This window comes from Punica granatum, chromosome 1, assembly GCF_007655135.1.
Source record: "Punica granatum isolate Tunisia-2019 chromosome 1, ASM765513v2, whole genome shotgun sequence".
Taxonomy (NCBI): Eukaryota; Viridiplantae; Streptophyta; class Magnoliopsida; order Myrtales; family Lythraceae; genus Punica; species Punica granatum.
In genome coordinates this window covers 23544662-23562890 of record NC_045127.1, presented here as the reverse complement: position 1 = coordinate 23562890, position 18229 = coordinate 23544662, and the positions used below count along the sequence as shown (strand labels likewise).

The following is an 18229-nucleotide window of genomic DNA, read 5'->3' as shown; positions in this document are numbered from 1 at the left end:
CAATAGTGCCCATGTCATTGACTGATGCCACTCTTGATTTGCTTCTCTCATTCTGCTAATTATGTGCACTGGAGGCCATCTCTTCTATCAAAGCACTTGCTTCATCATAATTCTTACCCATCAGTGCGCCTCCTGCTGCAGCATCTACTAGAGACCTCAATGTATCATCCAGGCTAAGATAGAAGACCTCAATTAGGAGATTATCTGGCAATCCGTGATGTGGGCACTTTCTGATTGCCTCCTTAAATCTCTCCCATGCCTCATCAAGTGATTCACCACTGAACTTGGTGAAGTTAGTGATTTCGTTCCTCAATCTTGCAGTCCTAGCTGGTGGGAAAAATCTCCTAAGAAACTTAGATGAAAGGTCGGCCCAGGTGGTGATGGACTCTTGTGGCAGTGAGTTGAACCAGGCTCTCGCTTTATCCCTAAGTGAGAAAGGAAAAAGTTGTAATCTAATAACATCATCAGTGACATTATTCATCTTTACCGTGTTACAGTATTGGAGGAATCCTGCAATATGCTCATCAGGACTCTCGTTGGGATATCCTCCAAACTGATTTGATTGAACCATCTGAATGAGTGCCGGCTTCAGTTCAAAGTTATTAGCTGGAATAGTGGGCCTTCTGATCGCAGAACCCATAATAGTAGGTACTGCATAGTCTCGAAGTGCTCTGGCAGCATCCTGTATTTGGCGGTTGATGTCATCGTCTGCCATCTCAACTGCCTGCAATTCTTCCCTTCTTCTGTTCTCTCTTCTCAACTGATGCAATGTGCGCTCTATCTCAGGATCTAATGGTAGAAGTTCAGCACTTCTACTCCTGCGCATAGAATACCTGCAAAGAGAACAAGAAATAAACACACAGTAAAGTGCGCCTAAATTAACAATAGAACTAAAAGTGGTCTAATATTAAGTTAATCCCCGGCAACGACGCAAAAAACTTGATCCACTACAAATATATATAAAAATAAGCACGAATTCTACCAGCAAGTATACTGGGTCAGATCAAGTAATATAGTGATGAATAGAGTGTCGATCCAACGAGGATTAATTAAGTACTAAACCTATAATAGATTCTATTATTATCTAAGCAATCAAATTGAGAGAATTAACTAATTAACTACTAATCAACCTAAATCGTCACAAAGAGCAAAAAGAGAATTGTATGAAAATATATCAATTGAAAGTGGGAAAAACAGAATCCACCCTAGTTTCACTAATCAGATTGCCATCATGTTAGATAAATTAATAGCTATGTGGTTATTCAAGTGAGTTTATCAAGCCTTTAAAATTAAAGTCTTAAACCCCTAATTAATCATTCAGCTCCCGCATCTCTAATTAATAGTGGACTCTAAATTATAATCATACACCTTCTAGTGCTATGATTGTCTAATGCCCTAAATTAATTATCCCTAATGTCTTAGCGAATAACTAACTAGAAACATTGCATTAATCCCTGGATAATCTCTAATTAAACTAATTAACGCAGCTTCCGCATTTAACTAATTAGTCTAATCAAGAATTCCTAACAAACACTATATCAACTCCAGTATCAATAGTGTTTCTAACAATTATAACCAATTAAGAATTAAAATTGAAATTATAGGAATTGCAATCATGAATCATTAACACATCTATTAATCCTATAACATGGCGACAATCATCATATTAGCTACCTAGGGTTTCATCATATTCCCACAAGAGAAGCATAAAACATCATGAAATTGAAAACACAATTATAATTCAAAAGAGTCATTACAATAGAATTCATATTCAGCAGTAAACTCAAGATATTGAATCCTTAAACAAAAACCCAACAATTCCTTTAAGGAATTGTCTCTTCCACAATTCTTCGCTTCAAATCAATTGATCCAGGTGACGGCTCCAGACAAGACTCTCTAAAAAAAAACTCTCTAGGTTAAAAGAATGGTGAAAGATAGCTCCCCCCCCCAGGGTTTCCTATTCTTGTTATGAGGAGTATTTATATCCAAAACAAAAAAAGATTTCCGTAAGATATAGGTTGGCTCCAAATTGCACAAAACTCCTCAATATTGTTCGTAATTCCATTTAAGTCCTCAAAGATCTACAATATCAAATTACACATAATTAAGCACCAACTTCTTATAATTTCTATAAAATTAATAATAATTTAACATGAATTGCACAATAAAATATTAGTATAATATGCCCTTATCAATGGGCATCACGCGCTCAGGATGAGTTTATCAGGGCCCAGCGCCTACAGACAAAGGGAAGACCCCTGCCGCGGCATTCTCAACCATTCTAGAAGCTACTCCACTTCCCTCGAAGAAGGTCACTAATCAAGAATCTGAAGCCTTCATGAAGATGATTAAGGCAAGTGAATACAAGGTGATGGAGCAAATGGGCAAGTCACCAGCCCACATCTCGCTACTTGCATTGCTTCTGAGCTCCGAACCGCATCGTGACGCTCTATTGAAAGTCCTCACTGCTGCACAAATTCCGAAGGAGACTACACCGAATAAGATCAAGGAGACTGTCAATTCCATCTTCTCAAATCAAATCTCCTTTGCCGAGGACGAGCTGTCATCTGAAGGTTAGGGACACTTACGGGCATTGCACATATCTGTAAGTGCAACAACCACGTCGTTGGTCGAGTCATGATCGACAACGGCTCTGCTCTCAACGTTTGCCCCGTCTTCACGCTGAAACAGATGAACGTGGACATGAGCCGCATTCGTGCAAGCAAGACCACTGTCCGAGCCTTTGATGGCTCCAAGAGAGTAGTGAATGGAGAAATCGATCTTCTGATCGACTTGGGTCCTTGCTCATTCTCCGTCACCTTCCAGATCCTTGAGATTCCTAATACCTTAGCCTCCTGCTTGGGAGGCCATGGATTCATGCCGCCAGCGCAATTCCTTCATCATTGCATCAGAAGTTGAAATTCTTCGTCGAAGGCAAGCTCATCACTGTCGACGGCGAGGAAGATTATACAGTCTACGAGGAGACAGTCGTCCCCTATATTAGCATTGGAGAAGATCAGAATTTTCCCTTTCACTCTTTCGACACCATTTCCGTGATTCGAGATTACGGAGAAGTCGATCCATCTCAGGCCAATCGCATGATAGGGAAAGTTCTGTTGAAGAACAATTACGTCCCCGGAACTGGACTCGGGGCACGTGCACAGGGATTCCTCGGACCAATTGAAATGGAGGAATATCGCAATAGGAGGGGACTCGGTTTTTGCCCCTCTTGTCATGAGATCGTGTGGGCTCGCCGTGGAAAGCATCTCCATCGCCTCGGTGCACATTACGGAAAGCTCTCCGGGGGCATTCCGGTTCCACTGCTTTCGCTATTTTTCCCCGCACCACCGCAGATCATGGGAGGCACCTCCGACAGCCTGATCACTGAATTAGATGATTTCTCTTCGGATGCAGTCGAAGCGTTCTTGGCTTTGTCAACCATATATGCTGTCATCGAGGAGACATCTTCGGGTTCATATCCGCCCTGCAAGGGAGGATGAGGAGCTTACCAATTGGATTGCAGTCTCGCTCTACTCGGCCATGGTTGCTGATGTGTAAGACGGTCTTTATATATAATGTTGCCTGCATGTCGATAATACCATAAGCCACATGTCAAAAGAGGGGATTTTGTTATGGCTTGTTAATAGAATCCCTACATGTTTTTATCAATTTATGCATATAAATATTCTCTCTTGCACTCACTTCTAGCATCTTTAATTTCTAAAACAATTCGCTTTCATCTCCAGGCTCTAATCGAATCCAAGTCACCGATCCAATGATTCAAATTCATCCGAAACACGCCTCGGAAAGTCCCTACCCATATACTTCGAGGAAGGACTTGACGAGGACGGTCGCATGCCCGAGATAGAAGAGAGTTTGCATCGTCTCGAAGAACACCAACTCACCTCGTTCGAGCCAACCGAAGAGGTCAACATAGGCACTGCAGAAGAGCCACGCACCCTCAAGATCGGGACGGATCTTGAACCTGCATGAAGATCCCAGATGATCGATTTCTTGACAGAGTATCAAGAGGTCTTCGCTTGGTCTTACGCCAACATGCCAGGCTTAGACCCTTCAATCATAAAGCATTTCCTCCCACTTGATACTGAAAGATTTCCACCCAAACGCCAACACTTACGGCGTCAACGAGCTGACCTTCTTCTTCGCATTAAGGAGGAGGTTATCAAGCAGGTAGATGTGGGATTCTTAGAGGTATGCAACTACTCTGAATGGGTAGCGAACATCGTGCCAGTGGAAAAGAAGAACGGCAAAGTCAGAATCTGCATTGACTACCGAGACTTCAAGGGGGCCAGTCCTAAAGATAACTTCCCGCTGCCTCATATTGATGTCTTGGTGGATAACACAGCACGTCACACACAATTATCCTTCATGGACGGCTTCTCTGGATACAATCATATTCAGATGGCTGAGGAGGATAAGATCAAATCAACGTTCATTACGATGTGGGGCACGTTTTGCTACAAGGTTATGCCTTTCGGTCTCAAAAACGCTAGGGCAACCTATCAGCGGGCGATGGTCACTCTCTTTCATGACATGATGCATAAAGAGATAGAGGTTTATGTCGACGACATGATTGTGAAGTCCAAAGAAGGTGAAGATCATCTGGTCAACCTCAAGCGACTATTCGATCGTCTCAAGAAATACAAGCTCCAACTTAACCCGGCGAAATGCACCTTCGGTGTCAAGTCAGGGAAACTGTTAGGGTTTGTAGTCGGTGAAAAGGCATCGAGGTCGACCCCGACAAAGTCAAGGCGATCATGGAATTGCCCCCTCCATCGACAGTGCATGAAGTAAGGAGCTTCCTAGGACGGTTGAATTACATTGCGCGTTTCATTGCAAATTTGACGGACAAATGCCAATCGCTTTTCCGCTTGCTTCGCAAAAATGCAGCGGTAGAATGGAATGACGAGTGGCAGAAAGCTTTTGATACAGTCAAGGCATATCTGGTTCAGCCGCCAGTGTTGGTCCCACCTTCACCGGACCGTCCTCTCATTTTGTACCTGACAGTACGCCGACAATTCATTGGGTGCACGTTGGGGCAAAAGGACGATTCCTCTCACGCAGAGCGAGCAATTTATTATTTGAGCAAGAAGTTCAATGAAGGGGAGTCCAACTACCCTGAGATAGAGAAAATGTGTTGCGCACTTGTGTGGGTCATACAAAGACTTCGGCAATACACTCTCTACCATACTATTTGCCTGCTGTTAAAGACAGATCATTTGAAGTATCTGCTCGGCAGTCCATCCTCCATGAGGAACATAGCAAAATGGCGTTGCCAACTAACGAAGTATGACATCAAGTACGTATCGCGCACATCAGTGAAGGGCCAGGTGATAGCGGACCATCTAGCAGAGTTTTCGATCGATGATGACACACCGATCGACTCTAACTTTCCAGATGAAGAAATCATCCAATTGAGTGATGACGAGGAGACTCCAGTATGGAAGACGTATTTTGACGGTGCAGTCAATTCCACATGATAGGGTATTGGCGTAGTGCTGATATCCCCTGAAGGACGTCATTTCCCTATTGCATCAAAGATTGACTTCTCTTGCACCGACAACGTAGCCGAGTACGAAGCTTGTATTCTTGGCTTGCAGGTAGCAATCGATCTCAAGGTCAAGGAGTTAGAAGTGTTTGGAGATTCCATGCTCACAATCTTTCAGACACTCAAACAGTGGAAGACAAAATATCCCAAACTGGTGCCATATCACGAGTATCTCGAGGAGTTAGTCAAGAACTTTGAGAAAGTCTCGTTCACGTACAAGCTGCGCATGAAGGACCAGTTTGCCGATGCACTAGCAACGCTCGCGTCCATGGTGAGCATCACAAAGGAGAATCTCATCGAGCCCCTCGAGTTTAAGATTACTCAAGGCCCTACCCATTGCGACGTGATCGAAGCTGTTAATGGCAAACCGTGGTATGCAGACATCAAGCACTTGCTGCAAACCGATCAATTCCCTCATTTTACTGATCGCCATGATCGGAGGACTCTTCGATACATCGCAGCACACTTTTTCCTGAGTGGCGAGACTCTCTACCACCGTTCATTCGACGGCACACTACTTCGGTGTGTCGACGGAAATGAGGCTCAAAGCCTCATGGAAGAAGTGCATGAAGCAAATTGCAAACCGCACATGAACGGGCTCATGCTGGCAAAGAAACTCATGCGGTTGGGTTATTTCTGGTCTACCATGGAGACTGACTGCGTCAAGCATGTCAAGCATTGTCACCTATGCCAAGTCTACGCGAATCAGATCAAAGCACCACCCAACGAGCTGTATCCAATGGCAGCTCCGTGGCCCTTTTCAATGTGGGGTATGGACGTGATCAATCCTATCAATCCCAAAGCATCCAATGGATATTTGTTCATACTGGTAGCTATCGATTATTTCACTAAGTGGATCGAAGCTATCACTATTGCATCAGTCATCGCAAAAGCCATGGCACGCTTCCTCAAACGCGACATCATTGCACGCTACGGGGTCCCTGCGACGCTCATCACTGACAATGCCAAGAATATGAACAAACTCATCGATGAGCTCTGTGCACAGTTTAGAATCCAGCGTCACAATTCCTCTCCGTATCGTCCACAAATGAATGGTGCGGTAGAGGCGGTGAACAAGAACATAAAGAAAATCATCGAAAAAATGATGGTGAATTACAAGGACTGGCACGAGATGCTCCCGTTCGCACTCTTGGCTTATCGGACATTTGTTCGCTCGTCTACCGGGGCAACCCCGTACTCTTTGGTCTATGGCGTGAATGCAATTGTTCCAGTCGAAGTGGAGATTCCCTCCATGAGGATCGTTGCCGAGTCCAAGCTCAAGGAAGCAGAATAGGCAAAGCAGCGCTACGAACAACTCAATCTCATTGATGAGAAGCGGCTTACAGCACTTTGCCACGGTCAATGCTATCAGCAGAGGATGGCCAGAGCATTTAACAAGAAAGTCCGTCCCCGCGAGTTCAGCCCCTGCGACCTCGTTTTGCGGAAAGTCTTGCAAGTCGCCCCAAATTCCAGGGGCAAATTTGCTTACAAGTACGACGGTCCCTTCATCGTCAAAGAAGCCTTTGACGGAAGGGCAATCATCCTCAGCGACATGGACGGAAACGAGAACGCTCTTCCGGTCAATGTTGATGCTCTTAAGAAATACTATCCTTGATGGTGTTTCTGTTACCCCACTGCAGGTGTTTTCTCAATGCACATTACATTTTATCTTTCTTCGCATGTACAATTCCCAGCACTTTTAATTTGACTCACTCACGTATTCCCTTCTTCGGCTCTTTCCCTTTCTCTGACCTCTTTTCTTTCGAGAGAAAAAGAATGAATTTCTTGCTAGGTTGAAAACCTCCTTGGAGCGATCTAGGCAAAAATTAGGGAATGAGAGGCACGGTTTAAAATCCCGCAAAGGGAAACCGCGGCAAAAGGAGAGCATGAAACAAAATCCTCGCTAGGCCAAAAACCCGCAAAGGGCGGTCTAGGCAAAAGTTAGAGGAATCGAGAGGTGCGATCAAACCCGATCAGGGCGGTCGTAGCAAAAGGTGAGATTTAAAAGAGGGAAATGTCAAATAAAAGACCCCGCTAGGTCGTCATGCGTCTTGCGACCTAGGCAAAAATTAGGGGACCTTTGGCAGCTCGACCACGAAATGACAGCTACAGTCAGCGTGCAGTAACAACGAATAGTGGTTTGGCAATTTTCGATGCAAGCAAACTCTCTTTGACTCTCCGAGCATGAGAATTGTTTCGACATGCAATCGAATCGTTGTATTCTTGATCTGGAGGATCCAAAAAATCCCTCCTCTTACCTTTATGCGAATTCCACGGGTCATCCCCGCTCTGAGAAAGGCTTTTCTTTTCAAATCATAATCTTGCGAGACACGACCACCCCTTCAAATGGTCATTAAGTTCAAATTCCCAAAGCATTATTATTCAGACTTCTTTAGACATCTTCATTATGGCTGTATGGTAGGACTGACAACAATTGTTAGCTCCCATGGTTTCATACGCAGGTATGAGGATGTAAACCTCGAAAGGTCTCTTTCTTTGACGAATGCATGCCTGTCTTATGCTAAGAACTCCAGCCATAATTCGAAGAGAATCCTTTAGGATAGCACTCAACGCACTCAGTTGCATCGCAAGCAGATGACCAACAACTAAACAAGTTGTCACAGCATTGTTCGCAACACACATGGGGCTATGGATCGATGAAACACAATGATTCCTTCCACATCTCGCGCAAATCTCCAGCATTTGCATTTACTCTCTGCACCTTTTATTTCTGCAATGCACCTTTTCAATTGGCGTGCACCTTCTCAGGAACGCAGTGCACCTTTTATTTCTGCAATGCATTTTCAATTGGCCTGCACCTTCTCAGGAACGCAGTGTACCTTTTATTTTCGCAATGCTTTTCAATTGGCGTGCACCTTCTCAGGAACGCAGTGCACCTTTTATTTTCGTAATGCTTTTTAATTGACGTGCACCTTCTTAGGAAGTGCACCTTGCAACTCGCCAGGCAAGCGTCCGTGCATCTTGCAAACCCGCCGAGCAAGCATCCGTGCATCAGGCAACTTACTGGGCAAGTGCCCATGCCTCTTGCAGAAGCACCTTTTATTTCCGCAATGCACTTTTTAATTGGCGTGCACCTTCTCGGGAACACAGTGCACCTTTTATTTATGCAATGCACCTTTTCAGTTAGCGTGCACCTTCTCAGGAACGCAGTGCACCTTTTTATTTTCGCAATGCACTTTTTAATTGTCGTGCACCTTCTCAGGAAAGCAGTGCACCTTTTCAATAAGCTCAGCGCTTTTCATTAAACCTCGCGTCAGCACCCTATTTTGGCCCACCGGCTCCAATAGGGAACACCACCGGTAACCTTGATCACAGCCCGACAAGCTTAACAGAAGAACACCAAGCAGAAGCTCGGGCCACTATTCACAGTGGGGTCAGTAGAGGCAAGCATGCAATTTCGGGGCATGGATCACAGAAAATGGCAGGGACCACCAGAAAGGCCCAAGAGGGGCAGTCGTAAGAACAGACGAGCAACAAGCCCAAAAACAGCAAAAGTCGACACTATGGCACTATTCACCGCCGGATCACTGGAGCGTCAGAAGGTATCCAATATGGGACTCTAAAAATCCTTCTTGGTACCAAAATGACCAATGGCACCTCCAAGCGCATTTCAGAAGTCTCCTGCTTAAGCCGGGGCATTCCTGAACGTTTGTAGACGCCTTCTTGACGGGGTTCCCGGGACGCCCGATCCACGGATAAGTAAACGGCACCCGAAAATAGGCCTGCACACACTCAAAGACCACCAAGACTAGGGAACAGGTTTCAGACTGCTTTTTGGAACTCATCTTAATCTTCCGAGTGGATCCCGACCCGGAGAAAGGGCCTATTTTTTGAATAGAAACGTGGCCAGAGACCCTTTTAATGAACTGTCAGTGCACGAAATCCACGCCAACCAATCTCGAGGACCTCAAGGCCCAGGGAAATGAACCCTGATCGCATTGTACAATCCATTTAGGTTTCCCGAGTACCATTCCGGCAACAAAAAGGGCCCATTTCAAGCGGAATCTTACGCTCAGAGCTCATTCGAGGAAATGTTGACGTCCGAGCTTTGCATCACCCACTCCCAATAGCCCCCAGGGGCTAGGAAATCATTTCAACTCTGACCAAGCAAATCATACCGAGCTCCCAAGTGACATTTCAATGGTCACGAGTGCCTCCCAGCAAACTTTAGGGACTCGTTTCTGACAAACGGAGATCGCAGTTGTCTCCGAACATATCAGAACACTTGGGAAACACTGAGAGAACCCCATTCGCGGATTCATAGGACGTCTCCGGTTATCGATTTCCAATCAGGGCTGGCAAGTAAACCGTTCTGCCCAAAGCACAAAGCACGCCAACACGAGCAGTATAGCACGTAGAGGCGCGAACAAGCGACAGAAACGGACAACTTCCCTCCAATCATCCAAACGGAGCAAAATCGGCTTTTGAGTCCCCGGGTCACCCGAGCATCCGCTTACAAGAAGCATGTCAATATTAGGCTCATTAAAACCGTATTCGCGCATACATCGATAATTCGTCATTCAAGCGAACCATGGAAATCGAACGCACGATCAATCGAGCCCCGAGTTTCTTCCGACTTTCTTCCTAGTCAAGTGGGACCCTAAGCTAGCCAACCCAGCCGAGCCAAGCCTCAAGCCGCAAGCCATGGCTTCTCTCTATGTGTGGCTAAAAGCAAGCCAAGTCTTCCCTCAACCACACATTCAAAATATCTCTTACACATCCTCACATCAACTCCCATCTTTCCATCACTTCCCATCAACCTCCCACTCACTTTCCCCACCTTAATATTCCCTCCAAAATTCAGATCCCTTAAGCACCCACTAATTGCACTTAGTTTTCACTAAACAAGCCATTAAGTCTTCCTTTAGAAGCCCATTGCATCATTAATTAATCACAACTCTACTAGCAACCTCTTTCTAGCTTTCTCACTCAAGAACACTCTCCAAACTCCCCTCATTTTCCAGATTTCGCTCAGCCACATAACAGCTCGAATACAAGGCCGGTTTGCCCGAAAACTCAACCGTTTTCCGGCAACCGCCATCCAACCCAAACCAAACTTGGCCAAACTTCATATCCCACTTGTATTCGACCCCCCCCCCCCCCCCCCGAGTCCATTTCCGAGCTTAGTTTTTCAGTTTGAAGCCTCCAGCAGCCCGTTTTGCTCCAGCATAGAATCGGTCTCCTAAGTGCTCCCCGGGACCTAGTCGGGTTCATCCGACGTTTCCTCCTCCTCACGACTATGGAGAGTCGTGCCATCACTTTCTAGGGGTTCCTTACAACCCTCACTCTCCCCCGTGACAATGTGGTTACGTGCCGAGAGCCGTTCAACCGTGCACCACCACCATTTCCCTCTTTTCTCCCTTCACAGATTTTTCCAGTTTTTTACCGATTTTCTTCGCATCTTTCAGAAACATCTACAGGTACAATCCTCACGAAACCACTGCAAGCATGATCCTCACTTAGTTAGGAGTCCAATGCCGCCGACCTTGCAGTAAAATACCACCGGGAGCCTCCGGGACATCCATTTCTTTCCAACCTGCCCAGTCGGTTCTGTTTTCTTCTAGCCAACCCGATTTTGTTTTTGATTTCCAGAAGCTCTACATGTGCTCTCCTCTCGAAACCATCGCAGGCATGATCCTCAGTCAGTTAGGAGTCCAACGCCACTGACCTTGCAGCAAAATACCACCAGGAGCCTCCGGGACAGCCATTTCTTTCCAACCTACCCAGTCGGGTTAGTTCCGCCCAGTAGGTTCTGTTTTCTGCTAGCTAACCCGACTTTGTTTTTGATTTCCAGAAAATCTACATGTGCTCTCCTCCCGAAACCACCGCAGGCGTGATCCTTATTCCCTTGGGAATCCAACACAACTAGCCCCGCACGAAAAGGCCACCCCGATCAACCGGTACAGCCCCGACAAGCCGGACTGCCAGTCGGGTCTGCCAATCGACCCGACTGCACCGATTCGGGTCTGTTCATTCCAGGGGGCAGAACCGACTTCCCAAGCCCCTTTTTCTGGCTTTCCTCGACTTTTCCCGCATCCCGGGGCTAGGTATAATCATTCCCGACTCAGAGAAGTTAGGACTTTTACGTTTTCTTTGCGTTTGTGGGGCGATAAGGCGGTCCATGACCGATTCGCATGCAAGTTTATGTTTTTATGTGTTTTTACATCATATTATGTATGTCTTTATCGTATATAGTGCTAGCATGTCGGGAAATAGCTTGAATCGGAGTCGAGGAGACCTCGTTGGCTTGGGCAAGCCAAAGAAGCCTCTCGGCTTCACCCCAAGGGAGGTGGCCGAGAGCCCCTCTTGGCTTCCTCGGGCCATGGATGGCCTCCTTTCCCCGACTCAAGTCATTTCCCGAGTTTTTACATTTTTCGCTTCCCATGAGTCGGTGTCGTTTTATCTATTCCTCTAAATATCGTGTTTGTGCTTGTTTGTATGTTTAATTGCGTTCCTAAGATCATGGCGGCACCGACTATGTAAAAAATGTACGTTGTTATCGTGTTTGATGTTTTATGCATGCAAGAAACGGTCAAAACTGATTCTTGGAATTGATTGTAATCACATTTTTTATTTAATCGCTGGTTTCATGTTAATTCGCATATTAGGTGCATTAACCCCGATCAATCATCTCATTAGCCCATAATAATTGAGGTTCAACTCCTCAATCACTAAACCACCCCACAAACGAGAAATTGGGCTTGTCATTTGATTAATTAAATCATTCGGTTTAAATAATTGGATGAATCGAATATCAATTTGTAAACGCATCGACGGATCACCAAATGATGGAAATACCCTTTTAAAATCCACAATCTCAAAACATCGAGACGCATAACACAAACGGAATTAGTGTCTAGGGAGCGCTCGCGTACTATGACTCGAGTCCGGGCCCGATTTGAGGCGGCTCATGTCGAAGTGTGCGAGTCCTCTTTAGACCTCTTCGTGTCACGCGATCTCAATTTTAAACATATAGTTCACACATTTTATCGTCCAATGGCATAACCGTCATTTCGTGATTCGCCGATATCCTAGGCATTAAGGAGACCGAAACACCTCGATCTATGGATAAAAAAGGGGCAACCCATTCGGGTGCGAGTTTCATTCGCATGGCCCATTTGATCCACTTTCGGTGTTTCTATCGTCTTACCGTAGATTCGGTAGTTAGCGTTGTTATTTCTATTACAAAACACATAATACCGGATTAATGATTCATTTGACCTAATCAAACATTAGATAATGGCTAGGCGGAACTCTAGGATCCAAAGCTAGAGTCAAAACATGAGTTTGGCATATTCAGTGAAACCGCACTGTCACTATACAAAATAAAGTCTTAAAATAAACTCACACACATAGTTGACCTAGAACTGCATTCTAGCACATTCATTTGTTTGCCTAGGGTAGGGAGATTGTCTGCTAATCAACCCCGGTTAATAATTGGCTAAATCACATAAACTTGGCATGATACACGACTTGTCTGTATTTTTCTGTTTTCATATGTTTTATCAGTTTTTATCGGTTTTCTTCCGTTTTCCACTATTACTTGCTGTTTGTTGCGGTTTGAGCCCGAACCCATAGGTCACGCTTATCATGGGGTCCAACGTCCAAAACCATCGATCACGGGGTCCAGCACCCCCACGTACACCGAGCGCGCGCAACCCGAGTGCGGAATGGGGTCTAGCCCCGACTCACCACCTTGCTCCAAGCAGTGTCTATGCGAAACTTGGATCGGGTGCGTGACTCGAGGTTAGACAATCGCCCGGGAGCTTGACCGCTCCAACGGCCGACATGAGAATCCCTTGACTCTTTTGCTATCCATTGGTCCGGTCGGACCGGACCCCCGGCTCCTTGAGCCTGCGTTGCTTTAATTTATTTGTTGGTTACTCAAAATCTTACGGTGAGCCAGAGCGGAATATTGGCCCAATGCAAACCGATCGGGATCCATTTACTTTATTCAGTTGTACTTTGTAATTATTCGAGTGTCCATTGCGAGGATCTTATTGGTACATTTATTCATTCATTTGTAAGGATCCCCGATCGGCAAGTGAGAGGTCTGAGTGTCGAACCAGTCAAGTTGGTCTATTGCTACCTAGAGACGAGTAAGCCTGAATACTCGCGGTCTCGGTTCACGCAAGGAGTCGACCGCCATGGTCTGACGAACTGTAAACGCTAGGACAGTGAACCGATTCCTCAATGCACAAGCCTACTCATCTTTCGGGTTCTTGGCCCAACTTGATTAATTCGTCGACTTTACGGTGTCAAAACGGGCGAGTCAAGTGCGACCATAAGTCACACGGTAAATAAAAAAAATGGCAAGCCTAGCAAACTAGAGTACCGAAAGGGCGTGCGGGATATAGGCCTGCACGTAATAGAACCCCCGAATTCGGAATTTCCGGTTCCATATGACCATTGTCTTAGCATTTAGGTGTACCTTGTACCCCTAGACTCGGATGACTCAACCGCCCTCGACCTACGGCTCGTAAACAGTAAGTGGCAACTCCTTCTCACGCGCGTCCCCGAGAAGGTGAACACTCCCAAGCCGCGTTGCATAGGCGCGCGCACGCGTGCCCCGACGAGATTAAATTCGGGTACGCACACCTCGCACACCGCATTTCCGATTAAGCATAGCATTCTCGATCCACTGATCACCTTTCTTTATACATGCATTTCTTGTTTATGGCAAGACCTAGTCACGTCTCATCTCACTTCTTTTATCTTTATGTTAGGCACAACATCCCACATATTCAAAGTAAGAAAGAGAAAGTCACTATCGGAAGTTCTATATTGATCGTTGCTATCAAACTGAGTTGCTTCTAAAGTCTTTGGCTGTATCCTCTACTCGAGCACACAGTCAAAGAGGGGCAAGCTGTTAGCACCCCATTTTGGCTCACCATTCCAAACAACGACATCAGCGATGATCCAGACCATGACTTGAGCAGGAATATAGAAAATGACTCAACAGATCAAGAAATCACTATTTATCCTCAAGTAAGCAGAGTCAAGTGGATGACACGCGTATGCAACAGAAGAACTCCAGGGGTGACCAAAAGGTAACAGAGTGACTAGAGAGCTCAACAACGTCCAAAACTGGCATTTTCACTATACCACGTGGATAATAACCCTATTATTCGATAGTTCGCTCAATCATAGGAAGATAGCCAATATTGGACTTCAAAAATCCACATCAGTGCTAAACAGATGAAAAGTGTCTTCAAAAGCATTTTGCAAATCATCTGCTCTATACAGAACAACTTTCTGTATACAGACAACCTTTTAATGGAAGTCCGAAATTGTCGGTTTCCCGGAAAAAAGTTAATTCCAAATGTCAAATACGGTCATGCCCCACAAGCATATAGAGCATGAGCAGTGCTTCATATTATCTCTTGGGAGCCACACAGACACTTCAAATGACTTCCGAGTGACAAAGCGGGCATACCCCTCTTCGGAAATGCATAACCGGAGATTGGTCAGACGGAATTACGGCAAATGAAGTTCGTACTGTATTGCCCTGAAAACTCTAGCGGACATTCATAATTGGGCAAAACAGACCGGAGAACCCTTCTCAATTTCTCGAGTAACCTCCAAGGAGCAAGATTGGCCATTTTTAGTGGAAATGCATATCCGGAGGTCCTTTTTACGGAAACTTGACACCGGGTGCCTACCCTACACAGTGCTAGCCTTCCCAAGGCTTAATGTGGAATCGTCGGAATGAATCACATAACTCATCTAGACCTCCCAAGCAGTGCTTTAAAGGTCTCATATGTACTTTTCAAGTCCTTAGAGGTCCGATCTCGACAAACAGAGATTACAGTGATCTCCGAAGCGCCCAAGCAACTCAGAAAGCAATCTGAGAAATCCATTTTCGGCCTCCTGGACATCTCCAGCTACACGTTTACATTACCGGCTTAAGGGTCAACTGTTCACGTTGTCTGACAATTTATGTCAAAATGACCAACGTGAGATGCAAACACAAGATATGCTGTCAGAAGCTGACAACTTCGCTCTGGTCACCTGGAATGAGCAAAAAACGGCTTCCGAACCTTATACGAACTCGAGACATTTTTCCTTGAAAAGTGCCAATCTTGGGCTCATTTAATCCGTTTTTTCGCGTATATCGATAATTCGACGTTCAATTTGAACCACGAACTTCGAATGCGCGACCAATCGAGACCCGAGCTTTCTCCTGGTTTCTCCTCTTCAGCCATGGGACCCACGAGCTGCCCAAGGGCAGCCGCCCCTTGCCCCAATCCTTTCATCCTCTTCCTCTTGCTCTCTTGAACTCACTTAGCCCAAAATATTCAAGGAGATTGAAGACAACACTCAAGCCATCAACTCCATCTCCATTAATGCTCTTGGCTCTTCCACATGAAGATTGCATGGTGGAGATTCATCCTCATCTCCCCCTAATTAACCGCCCAAGCCTAAGCCAAGAAGTTAAGGACACTTTGCTTTGCTTAATTGCCCATTAGCCTTGCCTATATATTGCCCAAAAGCGATTAAGATAATCACTTCTCTTCTTGCACCTTCTTACTAGCTTTCTCACTCCAAGAAAAGCTCTCAACTCCATAGCTAAAACCAGCAAGCTTCAATACTTCAAAGCCAAGAGAAAAGCCGAAAAAAATCCCAAGAAAGCCTTTAGTTCTTAAGTCGGAAACCGGTGTTCATCATCCCGACTTAAGTTTGAAATTTCTCAAACTCCATATCCCACTCATTTCGGACCCATGGAGTTCATTGGTGAACTTGGTTTTTCCATTTGAAGTCTTTAAGTTTTCGTTTCAGGTCAAATAGGTGATTTCGGGACATTACCGTGTTCTCGAGTGAACTGTGCACCCGTCGCTCCCCAAATGCTCGGCATCACTCGCCCGCGCGAGCCCGTGCACGTGCTCTCTGCACAGACGCCTGCCCGTCACCGATGCACAACCGCTCGTCACCGTGCGCATGCCTGCGCCCGTGCACCCCGACATCTCTCTGCGTGCATGCATGCATGCATGCGCCAGGCACGTCCGTGTCGTCCTGCGCGTCTGCCTTGCTGCGCACGTCCACGCGCCCAACAGTGCGTCCGCGCGCCCGATCGTGCGTTCGAGCACCCTCTCGCGCCTGTGCATGCCAGCGTACGCCCAGCCGCGTGCCTCTCCTTGCCCGAACGTGCATCCCGTTGCACCCGACCATCCTTCCCAACGTTCAACCGAGTCACCCGACTCTCGAACACTTCCCTAACTCTTTCCTCGTATCCTGAGGCTAGGTATAGCATTCTCACTTAGAGAAGTTGGGTCTTTTTACATTTCTTGTGTGTTTATGGAGTTATGAGCTATAGTAAGCATGTTTCACTTGCAAGTTTATATTTTTATGCATTTTCATACTATATCATGCATGTTCATCCTCGATTAATGTGTTAACATGTCGAGAAATGTTTGGATCGTAGCTCGAAAGACCATTCCCGAAACAGGCAAGCAAGCTCTCGGGTTTGCCTCACAAAGGGGTGGTCGAGACTTAGCTTGCTTCCTTTGGGTCAAGGATGAGCCTCTTGGCCCGATCCAAGTTTGATTCTTGAGTTTCCTCGTGTTTTCCTACGTGCATGAACTCGATATTGTTTTATCGATTCATTAAATAACATGTTTGTGCATGTTTGCATGTTTGAATGCGTTATTCAAATCATGGCAATGCCGACTTTCGTTAAATCGTGTTATTTGTCATGTTTGATGTTTGAGTATGCGAGAAACGACTCAAAACAAGACGGGGAAACCTCGTGGACCTAATACGGGCCATGAGACCCCTCGGCTTTCTCCAAGGAGAAGTCGCCGAGAGTCTCATGGAATTATACGAGTTCCATGAGACTTCCTCTTCCCATTTTAAGTCCGTTCTCGGATTTCGTGTAATTTGTAATTTACATTATCATCGCAATCTTACATGAAAAATGTATTTTCCAAGCAATATGCATGGATTCGCAATTTGGTGATCTTTTCGAGCCTATTAGGACCCAAGGGTGTTTCAGTCATCTTTGGCGGAATCATCCTCGGTCTTTCTAGACCCGTCTTGGTCGTCGAGTCACGAATCGTTTTCAAAATTAATGCATTCAGCAACAACCTTAAGCATTAATTTCATGAACGGGTTAATCGGGACGCTCACGCGGTTAATTCATTCAATTTAAACAACTTCGCACGAATGGGACATTAATTTGTAACTCGCGTCAATGAATTACAAAACGGTATTATTGCCCTTTTCAAAGCTTGCATACTTGAAAATACCCTAGCATAGTTTAGGGTGTTAGTCGGGTATTTTGTATCGAAACTCAATTAGCTGATTAATCATTTCACACGACCTAACTAAGCACTAGAAATGGTTAGGTGGAACTCTAAATTCCAAATCTAGAGTCAAAACACAAGTTTGAATGAATTCAGTGTAACTTCAGTGTCATAACACCGAATCACTGTAAACGCAACCTACACACACGAAACTTGATTATGGATACCCGATATGTCAGGTTCCCCAACCAAAGCCGAATGTTAAAACATTGGCACACGTTTGTTTGTCTAGGGTAGAATTTGCATGCCAAAATACCCCGGATTAACAACTTGTTAAAACACGTACACTTGACAGTAACAAACACTTTATCTGTTATTAACATGTTGCGTGTTATCT

At 45.5% G+C, this 18229-nt stretch overlaps 1 non-coding gene across 1 annotated transcript; it reads left to right on the top strand.

Annotated features, from left to right (window-relative positions):
* Positions 1-209: 209 nt before the first annotated feature.
* On the top strand, positions 210-316 carry LOC116193385. Its single transcript, XR_004154292.1, has one exon. It is a non-coding gene; the product is annotated as a small nucleolar RNA R71 (small nucleolar RNA).
* The last annotated feature ends 17913 nt before the right edge of the window (positions 317-18229 follow it).